At 39.8% G+C, this 13,881-nt stretch overlaps 1 protein-coding gene across 14 annotated transcripts in view; it reads right to left on the bottom strand.

Annotated features, from left to right (window-relative positions):
• Positions 1-13,881, bottom strand: part of BRSK2 (BR serine/threonine kinase 2) — a 324,688-nt gene that overhangs the window by 224,420 nt on the left and 86,387 nt on the right. The gene's annotated exons all lie outside the window — the stretch shown is intronic.

Genomic DNA, 13,881 nt, shown 5'->3' with positions numbered 1-13,881 from the left:
TTTTTATTAAGTGATTAGAGGAAATTATTACTGCAGAATCCATCTCTGTCGCATGCTTTTAATAGGTGAGCAGCCATGACTGGTAGCTTCCAGAAGCACTGTATTGTTACAGGTGTAGCTCTCTGATATAAATAGATCACTTTATAATGTGTCTGCACTCTGCCCTTTAAGGACTGTGTTCTTCCTACTATTTGATACACTCAGTTTAATAGCACATTGTCCAGACTTGCTGAAGAACTGGAAGACTGCCATTCTTCACACCCCACACAGATACTTTTGGCTGACAGAGCAAGCAGTAGTGCTGCTCTGCTACTGAAGAGGATAGGCCAAATTCAGAGGTTTTTTAGGCCGATGTACACAGTCTGTTGATCTCTGTGGAGTCACATGCCTGCATCCTGGAATCTGGGACAGAGTCTGCATACACAGCAGCTTCAAGAGCAATGCTGAGAGATACTTACCCATCCCAATACCAAACTGAATGTATCAGAAAGGGCCATAATTGGCTGAGCTGTTTGTTACAGTGGTTAAGAACATACATATCCAAGCTACAGTAAAATACACCTTAAAACCTTCTGCTTTCATACGCTCACCTTTAGCACAGCAATGTGGCACTGTCAGTAGGCATAGGATGCTAGACTTGAGACCTAAGCTTTACTCATGCTTGGATCAGTGGCCTGCTGCATCATCTTTGTAATTGACTTCACTTCCCATCCATAATTCAGTTCCCTTGTCTGCAGAATGGAATTAACAGTATTTGCTCTCCATATTGAATGCTTCGAGAACTACCTTTTGCAGCTGCTACATAAAAGCATTACTATTAAAGTCATTGTTCTGAGTATATTTAGGAACTCTCTGTGTGAAGTGCTGAAGCACATTTCTAATGTCAGCAGGATATTAGAAGACCCCTTGTCTCACTGGAACAGCTTTAATGAGCTACTGGAAGTAGCTCAGTACATGTTTCTACTGCCACAGCGCTGCAGAACTTGTCCATACATCAATCAGTCTTGGAATATTTACCTTTTTTCCTCTGAACCCTCTTGGCTGCAAAGATACAAAGGCTATTCATATGACTGGCAATGTGCCAGCATGAAAATCCAGGCAGTCTAACAACTTCCTACAAGACGTGTGAAGATAAGGTGGCATAGTGACAATAGGAGGCAAATTAAATTCCCCAAACTCCATCTTTTTGGGAACTGGAAATTAAAGAATTAAGGTTTTGTTGTGTGACCTCCTTCCAGATCAAAGATTACATGGAGACATTGAGGGGACAGGTTTCTATTTCATTCTTTATTACTGGCTGTCATAGCTTTATGAAAAGATTAAGCAGTAAGAATAGCCAAGATTGTTACTATAATATTCTGAAATTTGGATTATGCTAAAGCAATTACTTAAAACTGCAACAACTAGTGAGGCCTGGTACAAAAAGAGAACACTTCTATGACAATGTTGCATTTCCACTACAGAGAGAAATACCCTTTCCTGTTCCTATGCCCCTACAATGCTTTGGCACTGCAGGAATGTTTAGGGAAAAGTAGGCACTTAGAGAATCTGTGAAAGGCTACAGGAAGTTCTCAGACCATTCTAAGAAATCCCAGATAAAAACAATCCAAGGGGCTTCCTCCTGTGTTACCACATGCAAGGAACAAAGTTGCCACCTACAATAGACCTCTGCAGTGCTTCCTTACCAACAGTGCTTTTGGATAGATTTCCAGCCCGATGTTTCACAGAGCTGCTTTTTATACATCTCCACCACCTAAACACACACGTGTATGAATACACCCTCAAGCAAGATAAACGTTTGGTTGCTATGTTAACAGCACCTAACCAGGAGGAAGAAACAGGTACCAAAGGGGAGAGGGGAGGCAGAAGACATAATCAGCAACTTCCTCCTCTGGCCGTATCTATGGTGGAACTGTTTACTTATAAGATTCATAAATGAAACAACAAAGCTTTCATTAGCATTCAAAACCATGTGAAATCCGAAGATGTCTTTGCACAGCCTGTCAGTACTAACTAACCATCTGCGTCTGCACTACAGATAAAACACACAGACATGAGAGGGGGAAACATAAATGGGATCCTTTCTGCTGGAGCCTCCAAAGGGAAGGAAGAGGACGCAGGGGCACATCTCCGCTGTGAGATGGTTGCAAAGATGGATTCAAAGGTAGCGTGTCTACAGGTTCCCTCCCTCTAAAACAAATCTTGGAGGGATTCTTGAATCTAAACAAAATCCATCCTTCCAAGCTGTTCAAACAGCACTAGCAGAGAGGAAGCACAAAAACGGTGCCAAAATAAACACACAAATGAAATGGAAATTACCTTGAGGAAAGTTAACTGAAAAACATAGGCAAGAGGTAAGTGGTAGAGGCAAACCCACCAACTTCAGAGAAAATACACCAGCTTAGACCAGTTGTGACACAGACTTAAGTGTGGGGAGAATGTAAAGTTAGTCTGGAGTAGACTAACATAATGTTTTATGAGGTGGGGGAAAACACAAAATGACAGAAGGGAGTATTTTGGGTAATACCTTTTCCCTCCAAGGTCTTTCTAGTTACCTCTAGGATTTAAACTTTCTGCTCTTCCATTTGTAATCTGGAGAATGTAATACCTTTACAAAACTTTTCAATCACTACAGATAAAAATGCTAATGCAAGTGTGAAGAATTATTATTGTTGCTATTATAGAGGATGCTGTAAGCTCCCCTGCTGAGTTGCTAGCAAAACCAATCCTGTTCTTGACTCCACTTAATACTTTGTTCTTGGGCTTTCGTCTCTAGCTATTTTTACAGAAAACATGATGCAACACAATATCTACAACCTAAGGAGATCGACAATTATATTACAATTTCTTGGAAAACAGATCCTTAACTAATCATAGCAACTACTATTTGAAAATATGACAAAGTTCTCTCCAAGCTATGGACTTAGGTCACCCATACAATCCTGTTACCATGTGACAATGCAACACTGTCAGAATTAGTGGATTCACATAAACATTAACAGGATTAACATACTGGTTTATCAGCCACTACACACACAATTCCCTAGACCACAAAGCATTCCCATCACTGGGATGAAGCATGGCAATTATTTAACTGTGCCGCAATACAACATGGTCGTTTAAAAACTGGGATCAAAGGCTACTACATGCAGGAAACTCTGAGGGAGGGAGTCTGACCAGGCAGAAAAGATTCCCTTTGGACACTAAAGTTAGTAACTCACCAGTAAAGTTTTACTACCTTTTGATGCCCATGAATACAGTGCCTCAGCTTGACCTGTCATTTAAAGTACTGTGGCTCCTGTATCAGATTGTCACACTGAATTAGTGTAAAAAGTGCTGCCTTCTGATTCAGTGACATCACTCCCAAAGCAGTTTTCTTTGATGATGGATATTCTAAGCCTCTGCTCAGTTCAACCAACCTCAATATACAAATTTTAAAATCTGAGGCTGCCTAATCTCTTAAGAAGGACCACAAAATTTTAAACATTAAAATGCCACCAGAATCCAAAGCCATCCTGCCATGGATCTCATCCAAGGACCACTGCCAACAAATGGAGGACTCCTGTACTGTTCAAAAGAATTTTGATTAAGCTCCATGCAAGTAAAGCATGGCTGATAGTGAAAGCAAGATCCCATTTCCTGTATATAATCAGCACTACCACAAGCCCACTTGGTGCACAGGAGAGATTGTCAGCTTGATTTCACCTCACCTCTGTCCTAAACTTAGACCTCTCCACACCAGGCAGAGAGCTCTCTTCCACTCCTGTGTCCTTGCACCTAGTAGCTCTCTCCCTCAGCCCCAAGAAAAGGCACTCCCTTCTTTATGAGTTCAAATCCCTGCCAGCAGCAGCATCTATTGGAAGACGTCAAAGAATCACTTCCTTCCTGCCTTCCCAGATGCAGCTCTTTGGAGGGGCAGGGATGGAGTTGGTGGGGTGGGTTAAGCAAAAAAAAGGTAAGAGCAGTGTCACGGTTCAACCCCAGCCAGCAACTCAGCCCCACATAGCCACTTGCTCAGTCCCCCCCAGTGGGATGGGGCAGAGAATCAGAAGAGTAAAAATGAGAAAACTCGTGGGTTGAGATGAAGACAGTTTAATAAGTAAAGCAAAAGCCACGCACACAAGCAAAGCAAAACAAGGAATTCCTTCACCACTTCCCATCAGCAGGCAGGTGTTTAACCATCTCCAGGAAAGCAGGGCTCCATCACGCATAATGGTGACTTGGGAAGACAAACACCTTTGCTCCAGATGTCTCCCCCTTCCTTCTTCTTCCCACAGCTTTATATGCTGAGCATGACGTCATATGGTCTGGAATATCCCTTTGGTCAGTTGGGGTCAGCTGTCCCAGCTGTGTCCCCTCCCAACTCGTTGTGACCCCCCAGCCTGCTCGCTGGTGGGGTGGGGTGAGAAGCAGAAAAGGCCGTGACTTTGTGTAAGCACTGCTCAGCAGTAACGAAAACATCCCTGTGTTACCAACACTGTTTTCAGCACAGATCCAAACACAGCCCCATACTAACTACTGTGAAGAAAATTAACTCTATCCCAGCCAAAACCAGCACAAGCAGTCAAGCAAGGATAGAAAGAAGCAAGTGAAACGGAGATGACAGTGGTATCTGATGACAGCCAAGGAGAAAAAGGTAAATTGGGGAGGGGAGAGAAAGAAATCCTGAGACAATGAGATATCAAAGAAAAAGTGACAGAGAACACGCAAGAACTGAGCTGGTAAGCAGAGGAATAATGGAGCTAACATTATTACTGCAGGCTCCCTCACATTAATATCCAACTATTGGAAAGGAATCCAAGGCTGCTTCCCAGGGGTTAATTCCTAACCCCGCCTGTGTAAGCAAGATACATGCGCTAATGAGGTTTCTACGGTTTAAATAATTTCTTTTAGATCAAAATCAATAATAGTATTTATTGGGTTATAGTGATCTCTGCTTACTGATCCAGTAACTTGCATAAATATTCTAAAAAAAAGACCCAAAACAAAACAACAAACAAACAAAACCAACCAAACAAACCAACCCTCCACAGATCAGTAATTCAACTTTGTGTACACTACAGCAAACTGCTTCCTAACCTGGAAAGCTATGGTACAAATCAATGAGTTTTGTCAGCTGAAAACCAACAGAACTGCAAACTCTCAGTGCTTAGGATGGTACGGAAAACACCGGGATTCAACTGACACAGTGTTCCAGGGTTGTGACAGTAAACCAAGTACCAGCATAGCTAGATTTCAGTAGCTTCTGGGGGTTAGGAGTCCAGGTCACAGGGGCTGCTCACCTGGCATTATTGCTTGACTTTCCAAGGGGCAGCAGAGAGAAATGAAAAGTGGGTATTTTGACTCTGAATGCCTTGTTAATAATTTTCAGGTAGCAACAACTACTGATGTCATACTAAATCTTAGGGTTAGCGCCGGGGTTTTGGAAAGTAAGAACTACAAAGCTGAAGTGATTCTTTCTCTTTGCACGATACAAAGCAGCAAGTGGAGAGCCAACACCAGCAGATTTGAATAACAAATCTGGGGCAGCTATAGCAATTTGAATTTATGTTCAAAAATTTACAATTAAGGTTTGGAACTGGGTACTGTAGTGTGAATTATTACTGAATTTTCCCATGTTCTCAGAAGAAAGATGAGGACAGGTGTCAGAACATTTATTTTTTTTTTTTACACCTGACCATTAATTTTGGATAATCAGGCTGTTATCTAGCTTATACTCACACCTACTATTAAGGTTCAGTATGGCAGGGTACAAAAACTGGAATTATTGTTTCATTTTGGAAGGTAAAAAGATGTAATTTGTATACCCTAGTTTGAATGTTGGAGCACTAGTTGGTACCTAGTTTATACTGACAGATACAGGACAGATACAGATACTGACAGCTAGGAATAGGTTATGATATCAGGATGAAAAGGTCTGAAAATTTCCCTAAGACCCGTATATGTTGTTGTTCAGTTTTTACAGTAAGCCAAGAATTAATGTAAAATCATTATATATCAAAATACTTTCTCTATAAATTCAAGACTAGGGTTAGAGTCAGGGAGCAGGATAGTAGTGGTCAGAGCGTCTAAACTGTTGCTTTACTTCGCAAACATCAGAAAAAAAGACATCTACTAGCATCACTGAATTCTCATGTGGTACTCAATTCCAGGATGCAATAAGGATGTTCTACTCTACAAAATTAATTCAACATTAAAGTGCTAGATAGTTAAAATTGATATAGGTATACAGATGGCATGCCTGAAATCAATGAAAAGATATTAGTCCACATAATTGAATTTGGTTCTGTGTTTTCAAATCTGTGGATTTTTCTTCAAGCTTTATTTTGTCCATTACAGGGAGTGATTTTAAAATACTTTATTCTTATCATAATATTGCATGGAATAATCTTCACTTTTTTTTTCTGCTCAAATGATGCCTGGAATAGGATAACAACAAAGGTCCCCTTCAGATATTGCAATGAAACTACAGAAAGGCGAGAAGCAGGCATGAAACAGGGGTGCCAGAAAGGACTGAAGCAAAGTAGAGGTTACATGACTCTAACCACTGCTTCTGTAGGTGTTGAGAAATTCAATTCTGCACAAAACTACAGGAGCGCTCGAAGCTATTTTGTCTGGCTTTGGACCTGAATGGATAATGGGGGAGATGACAGCAGAGCAATTTTCTAATTCCTTTATACACCAAACTACTTATAAATATTTTTGGGGGGGGAAATTCCAAAAAATAAGTAAACCTGAACTTATGAAGAGAACAGAAAATGTATGAAAAATGCTGTGTGAGTGAATGAGGTCATACTCTTTGAAACACCAATTAAAGTCTTCAAAAGCTAAAACAATGGTGTTCTGCTAAGTGCTAATCCTTCTATTGAAGAGGAAGAAGGCTGAAGGGTAAGGCTGTTTAAATTATTAATATGACCCCATGCTAGTCTGCTTCATTGGAACAATGAGATGAATTATTGTGAGGGCAATGTTATTTTAAATTACTCTCAGCAAGGTGTGGAGCACTTACTCATCCCCCGTGGGTTGATGTTTACATGTGTTCATGCATTCCTCTCATACTCCTCCTGCATATATGGATCGATCTAACTCAAAAATATTTCCTATGTCCAAAAGAAAAAGTTAATTACTGAAAGAGCAGATTCACCCACAAAAAATAATCTTTTTACTGGAATAGCTTTGTTACAAAGAGGCTGGAGCTCATAAGTCCTCAAGGCAAAGCCCTGTATGACAGGAGACAATGAACTGCTATGAGGAATGGCTCAGTGAATGAGACATAGGTTTAGGATTCAGGATACCTGGGTTCAAGCCCTCTTCAGTTAATTTATTACATCTTTTAGTTTCTTCTTTGTGTAATGCAGATAATGGCTTCCCATCTCACAGAGTGGTGAGTGTAAAATCTAATGATTCAATGATTCCAAAGCAATCAGATGCCATGGACACTATTAATTATTGTCAATTTTCTCAGGTTAAAGAGGCTTGGAATTGCTGAATGACTCTTGAGAAACACTGCCCTGGGTATGCAATGTCTGTCACAACTTCTGCCAACATGCTTTGCATTTCTCGCTATTTCTTCTTCAAACGTCTCTCCAAAGCCCAGAAAAAGTCCTTCGGGAAGGACAAGATGCAGGCTGAAATTCTTCAGATTTGTACTGATACAGGTGAAATGAGGATCAAGTCCAAATGTATTTCTATCCTGAAACATTTTGAAAGGGTGCACATATCCCAAAAAAGGATCAAGCATTAAATAATGGCAGCCACTGCTAGATGTGGTACAGTATGTGTCAGACTACAAACTGAGACTAAATGAGAGAGTGTATTTCCTCCTCCAGTTGCTATTTCAGTTAGAGTATACTCTGAGCAATGAAAATTAATTATATTAAGCACAGACTGGGTCTCATGGGATCTGCATTCCTCTTGTGATTCTGCCATTAGGTTTCTAGGTGACATCAGGCAAGTTACCAATCTTTCACACCTGTACTCTCCTCAGATCATCTCCCACCTTCAACAGCCAAAAAGGGTAACATGATTTAAAGTACTTTGTCTTGCAGACAGGAATACACAAAGCACAACTATTTGAACCCCACAATCAACCCTGACATTCAGCTTTCTCGACATCTATCATACGAGCTGCCTGTAACACAGATGAGCACTCCCCTTCAGCTTGGTTCCACTTGAGCTGACTCCACTTCCAAGGAAAATAGCTTTGCTGGCCCTATCTCTTCAAAAAACAGTAAATAGTTGCAGTAAAAGTTGTATGACCTGAGGGAAGAAAGAGCTGTTAAGGCAGTATATATGTGCAGTATATATTCCCTTGGAACTATGCACACTAGAAATAATAATTTCTAAAAGAAATAGTAACTTTTCAACCAAAAGAGTCAATTATAAATGCAGAAGACAGCCCATGCAAATGCCTGCATTCATGCACCACTGCCTGGGCAAAGCAACGACAGATCTTGCACACACAGCCTCCACCGTGTCTTGGAAACATATAATTAGATATGCCTTAGATCAGGCCCCATGGTTGTTTCTAGAAACATCTACAGTCTCCCAAGATGGAGAAGGTCCAGGAAGCATCACTGCTGCTATTACTGCAGCTTAACATATTTTAATACATTTTCTTTTGCTCTTCTTCAGTTTCAACTGCCAGCACATAAAACAAAGATCAAAACCAGCAATAGGCAGGCTGGGACTACAAATGTAACAACCATGAAAAGGCAACTCAGCTAGGAACCATCCCGCACAGCTGTTCTGCCCAGCTCTCTTTCAAACAAGCACACATACGCGCATGTGTGTGTGCATGCGCGCATACATAAAAAGAGATTTGTTTATTTGATTTTACAGCTTTTGCCAGTGGAGCACATAGATGCATAGCCTACTTCTTTTGACAGAACACATATTGGCATTCTACTGCTCCAAGCACCTTCCTTATGACAGTTTTTACATTTTTAATCTCCTTTTTGGTACAGTAGAATGGGTGTTAAGGTCTGATTCACATTCTGTACATAAAACAATGTTCTCACCATTCCTCACCCAAACCAACGGAGATCAGAAATTTGCAACTTTTTTGTTTGTTTTCATCTGTACTTCTCTGTTCTATCACTATTTCTCCCTTCATCTCAACCTAAAAGAAAACTCTAAAACAGTGGCCATTACCTACAGAAAAACATGATTATTTATCACTTTCCAAGTCCAGATACCAAAAATAGCAACTGTCTTCCAAACACAAAATATTGAAGCAAAGTATTTACTTTAATTCATCTTTTAGTATTTATTTACAAGAAACGCATTTCTTAAATACTCACAGTTAAGTTTTGCAACCTGTTATTTCCCTCCTCCATTATTACTTGTACTTTTACAAACCCCGAATATCTGCCAGTGCAAAAACATGAGGTTTCAAACTGTCATTTCATGGACTGAGAGGCACCTCTCAAATCATCATGGACCATTCTCTCAATCCTGATAAAATGGGCCCGTGATTCAATACATCTGGGACTGCATCAATTCTAAGAATAGAAGATGAAAAGAAAACTACGCACTGAACTATAAAATAGTGTCAAAAAAATATCAAAGTGTTTTATTATTTTGTTGCCATTTATTCCCCAAAACACACAAATACATTACAAATTATCCCCCAACTAAGTACGACTCCTGTGCTTGTGGGGCAGTCCACAGCAGCAGCTACCGAGTCAGCCATGGCAGCTGCAGACAACTTTGCAGTTACGAAGTTCTGCTCCCCACAGTTCACTGTGCTGCATTTTGAGAGGAATGAGTCCTGACTGAAGAGTTCAGACGTGCACAAGAGCATGTGCAGGCCTCGCACACCACTCATCGAAAGCCAGGCTTCTTTGCGCTCCAGTGAAATCTCAACAGAGCTGCTCTCTCCAGCTCAACAGCAGCAGAATTCTTCTCCTCTACCTCCTTGCCACCTCTCTAATCACTGCCTTAAGGCAGAATCTGCCTTAAAGAATGTTTTTTTTTTCCTGCATCTCCACCAAAATTGACTCCCTCTTAAGAACACACAATAAATACCTGGATAGTACTTCAGCAGGGGACCTGAAATCCAAAGCTTGCATAGGGTAGAGGGATTCTGTACAACAGGCATCACTATTCAGATTACAGATCTGTATTTTAATGAAATATAAAGCTGAAATCCTGACTGGGCTTTGTTCATTTGTGTGTGTGTGTCAAGCATCATGGCCTAAAGTTAGCATGGGAAATTCAAGCTATCTTTATAATGTCTCTCCTACTATTTACACTGGTTCCTCTTTACCACTAAAATCCTAGGTAGAGTTAATGGGAATTTAATAACCACTACTTTACGTTACTTGGTAAAGTGGTTTCTGATAGAGATTAGAAACTTCTGCTTGAGAAACATCATGGAAGCATTCTGTGGAACTGCATCAAGCATCACCAAACCCTTTCCTGCACCTACAGAGGTGAACTTCATTCACTACAACAAGATTTATGGCAAAATGCTGGAAAACAGGCTGGCCTCAAAGAAGAATGCAATATTTTGAAAAAGATTCCTTCAATTCTTCCTTTTTTTAATCCATTATGCATTTAGGCCTTCCCCCCCATCTCCCTCGCAACATTTTTGAGTAGATGCTCTCAAGCAAATAAATTTAGGCTCTTAGTCTCAATTTTCACTTGCATAAAGCACTAAAAGATTTGGACTAATTTCTGAACTGAGAATTTCTGGTTTGAAAGAAAAGCTGGCTACAGTTGACTAGATTTCCTGCTTGACTTGAGATGAACATTCTAGAAAGCACTGACAGTGAGCACCCTGAAATAATGCATTTCAGTATGTACCTGCATCTGTCACTGGAGTGAAAGGGACAAAGCAGAAGTCATATATGCAGGTGAGGCCAGTCATTTCCAACTATTTAAGGTATTACAGTGAAACTGAAGATGGACCATGCACCTGAATGCTGTTCAACTATGCAAAATACAATTCAACAAAGTGCGGTGTGGTTCCAGTAACACAAGAAAACTTACACTTGCTTTAAATCATCTCACGCAACGTTATTCAGTTGAACCATCTTTCTCACTCCATATTCATTAATTACTACTTTCACACAAAACACTCTGTCTCTTTTGGGCAACAATTTTCTTAAGCAGATGATAGTCACATTAAATCCACCAGTTCAAAAAGGACCATTTTACCAAATGAGCCATGAAATTCATTTTACTTTTCTGCCACTAGTATGTCAGAAACTCTATGCCGCCTTTAATAAACTTCTCCAAATGAGCATGCTGATAACTGAACAACATGACATTTCTAACAGTGAGAAGGCAGAAAACCAGAAACAATTACATTAAGAAATGAAGGGGGAAGGGGAAAAAGCAGGCTGGAAGTATCTTGCTTCAAGTAAAATCTTGTTAAGCTAGGATTTTGCACTCTTCTCAGAGAAAAAGACGACTCCTAGGCCTAAGAGTGGCCATGTGTCAAGTTTCCTATTCCGCTCTTAATGAGACCATCCTGATAATACAAGAGAGGACTGAAGTGTGAACCAAGTGGTATATACCACCACCTGAAGGGCCAGACACTTTGGCAACATTCTCACTCAACAGATTTGCTTGCAAGTTTATAGGAAAAATGCATTCATGCTGAAAAAAAACTGTAACAAAAGGAATCTGCCACTTTAATGGAATGGAAAATTCCAAGTTGAGTTCCTCTCATCTTTTTGGTCACAGATATTCTCTGTTCCTTCATATTCTCTTTTATACCAGCAAAAATAGAAAAGCAAACCTAAAGAAGAAAAAAGTGACAAGCCTGCCACAGAGCATAAGAGAAAATATCAAAAGTAAAAACAAAAACAAAATAAAAACTTTGGGAACAAATGGAACTAAATCAAAGTAGGTATTTTCAGCTGGTTGATTTTTTTTCATTGCCATTTCTTGTTTTTCAATCAGCTCTAATCCTTGGCTGGAGAATTCAATGGAGCTATGTCAATTTATATTTGTTAAGGATTTGGCACATCATATTAAGTATTTCCCAGTGTGATCATCTAAGTAAAGTAATTAAAACATTTCATGCAAATAGGGACAGAATCTATATTTCAGCTTCTTGACTGATCCCGGCACAGCCAAAAGGGCTCAAAATTTTCTCAAATGACATGAATTGGAGCATTTATTTGTACACTGAGAGTTCTAATGCCATACCCATGGTGCCTAGATACTTTTGTACGCTAGATATACCCCCTCAAAATACAATGGGAAGCACTAACTTAATTTATAACTGTGTCTACATCTAATTAAGCAGCCCTATTCCTCTTGTCTACGACACTGCAGATTATAGAATCCAAGAGTCCAGACTAAATCTGTACAATATAACCAAATATAACACTTTCCTCCATAGGGTTCATCTTCACCTGCCTGGTATTTAAGAGCAACTTCCATTGTGGGAAGGGATTTACAACAGCGCAAGAGGTGATATGGCTGGTACCTTGATTACCACCAGTCAGCTGCACGTCAGCAGACTGAAGTGATTAACTGAAGCATTCAGAGTTAAATTTCACTGGAAAAAGAAAGAGGGTGGGGGAAGCAAATGCACATTTCCAATTTTCATTCTGTTTTTGCTTGCTTTGACTCTGTCATGAGTGTCATTAACACTATATGAAGAAAGTTTTAAATTTAAGACCATCTCTTAACCACTGCATATACTCATGCATTCTCACTTAGAACAGAAATTTTTGTCTCTTTGTCAAACTTGTTGAGCAAATTACAAAAGAAAAATCCATTGCAGATTTTTTTTTTAATTTTACTTTATTATGTGAAACAGACTCTGCCAAGCCTTGCCTTGATAAAAGAAGACAGCCATCACTTTGGGTCTGAAAAAGAAGGTGGAGAATTATTTAAAAGGAAAATTAGTTGAACACCTTTTTGCATTTCATCCTAAGTCACAGGAATCAACAGAATTCTCTTTGTTTGACCAGTGTAGCCCTGGATCCACCCCGTTATGAGATGGATCTTTGATGAACGTTTTATATTCAATCTTTGTTGCTAGAATCCAATCTTGCCCTGTCCTCTTACCTGTCAGAGACATAGGCTTCTACAAAATAACTATTTAAGCACTCCAAACCAAGGAAATTATAACAATGAGACAGAAAAAGCTCCTCCTAAAGGTGACTGAAAGGATGCAGACCAAAATGGTAAGGAGAGTAAAGAAAATCATCATAAAAATGACAGGGGTGGAAGAAAAATTAAAGTCGACTGTAATTTTTCTTAGGAAAGAAGAAAATCTGTGTCTGACAGCAAGTTAACAAATATTTCTACTTCAGTTCATGCTGATGGCACTATTTTCCCAGTGTGTCCTGTTGGCTTTAGTAACTCGATGTCTCAGAAGGTTTTCTTTCTCTACCCCATGTGTCACAGCAAACTCTGGCAAACTGTTTGACCACAGGAAACTTGTAAAACAACACCAGGACATTCAAAAGCACAAAATAAGGTGGAGAAAATAACTTTTAGAAACTCAGTCAAGAATTACAAATTACAGGAAGAGTAAAGACAGAAGAATGCATTCCCCACCCCAATATGTGGAAAAAAGACCATCAGGTGACTCAAAACAACATCTCCAGTCTGGAGACCCCTGACCTCTCTTCAGGTAAGAGATTTGAGGCCAGAAAGAACCATTCGAATTACCTCATCCAATCTCCTGCATAACAAGCCTCCAAACTGCGGTCAAGACTACAGGCTACATAATTTAAAAGATATCCAGTCCTCAAAAGTGAGAGGGAAACTCCTCCTTATCGATTTGTACCATAGATAAAATACCATAACTGTAAAAAGAAATAAAAACTGCATCTTATTCCTAGTTCACGATTGTCTGACTCTTTTCTCATGCCTTTGACAAGTTCCCCAGTAAGATGGAACAAAGATAAC

The sequence above is a fragment of the Harpia harpyja genome, chromosome 16 (assembly GCF_026419915.1).
Source record: "Harpia harpyja isolate bHarHar1 chromosome 16, bHarHar1 primary haplotype, whole genome shotgun sequence".
In the NCBI taxonomy this organism is placed as follows: Eukaryota; Metazoa; Chordata; class Aves; order Accipitriformes; family Accipitridae; genus Harpia; species Harpia harpyja.
Note: the sequence above shows the minus strand (reverse complement) of the source record. Positions and strands in the feature narration are given on the sequence as shown.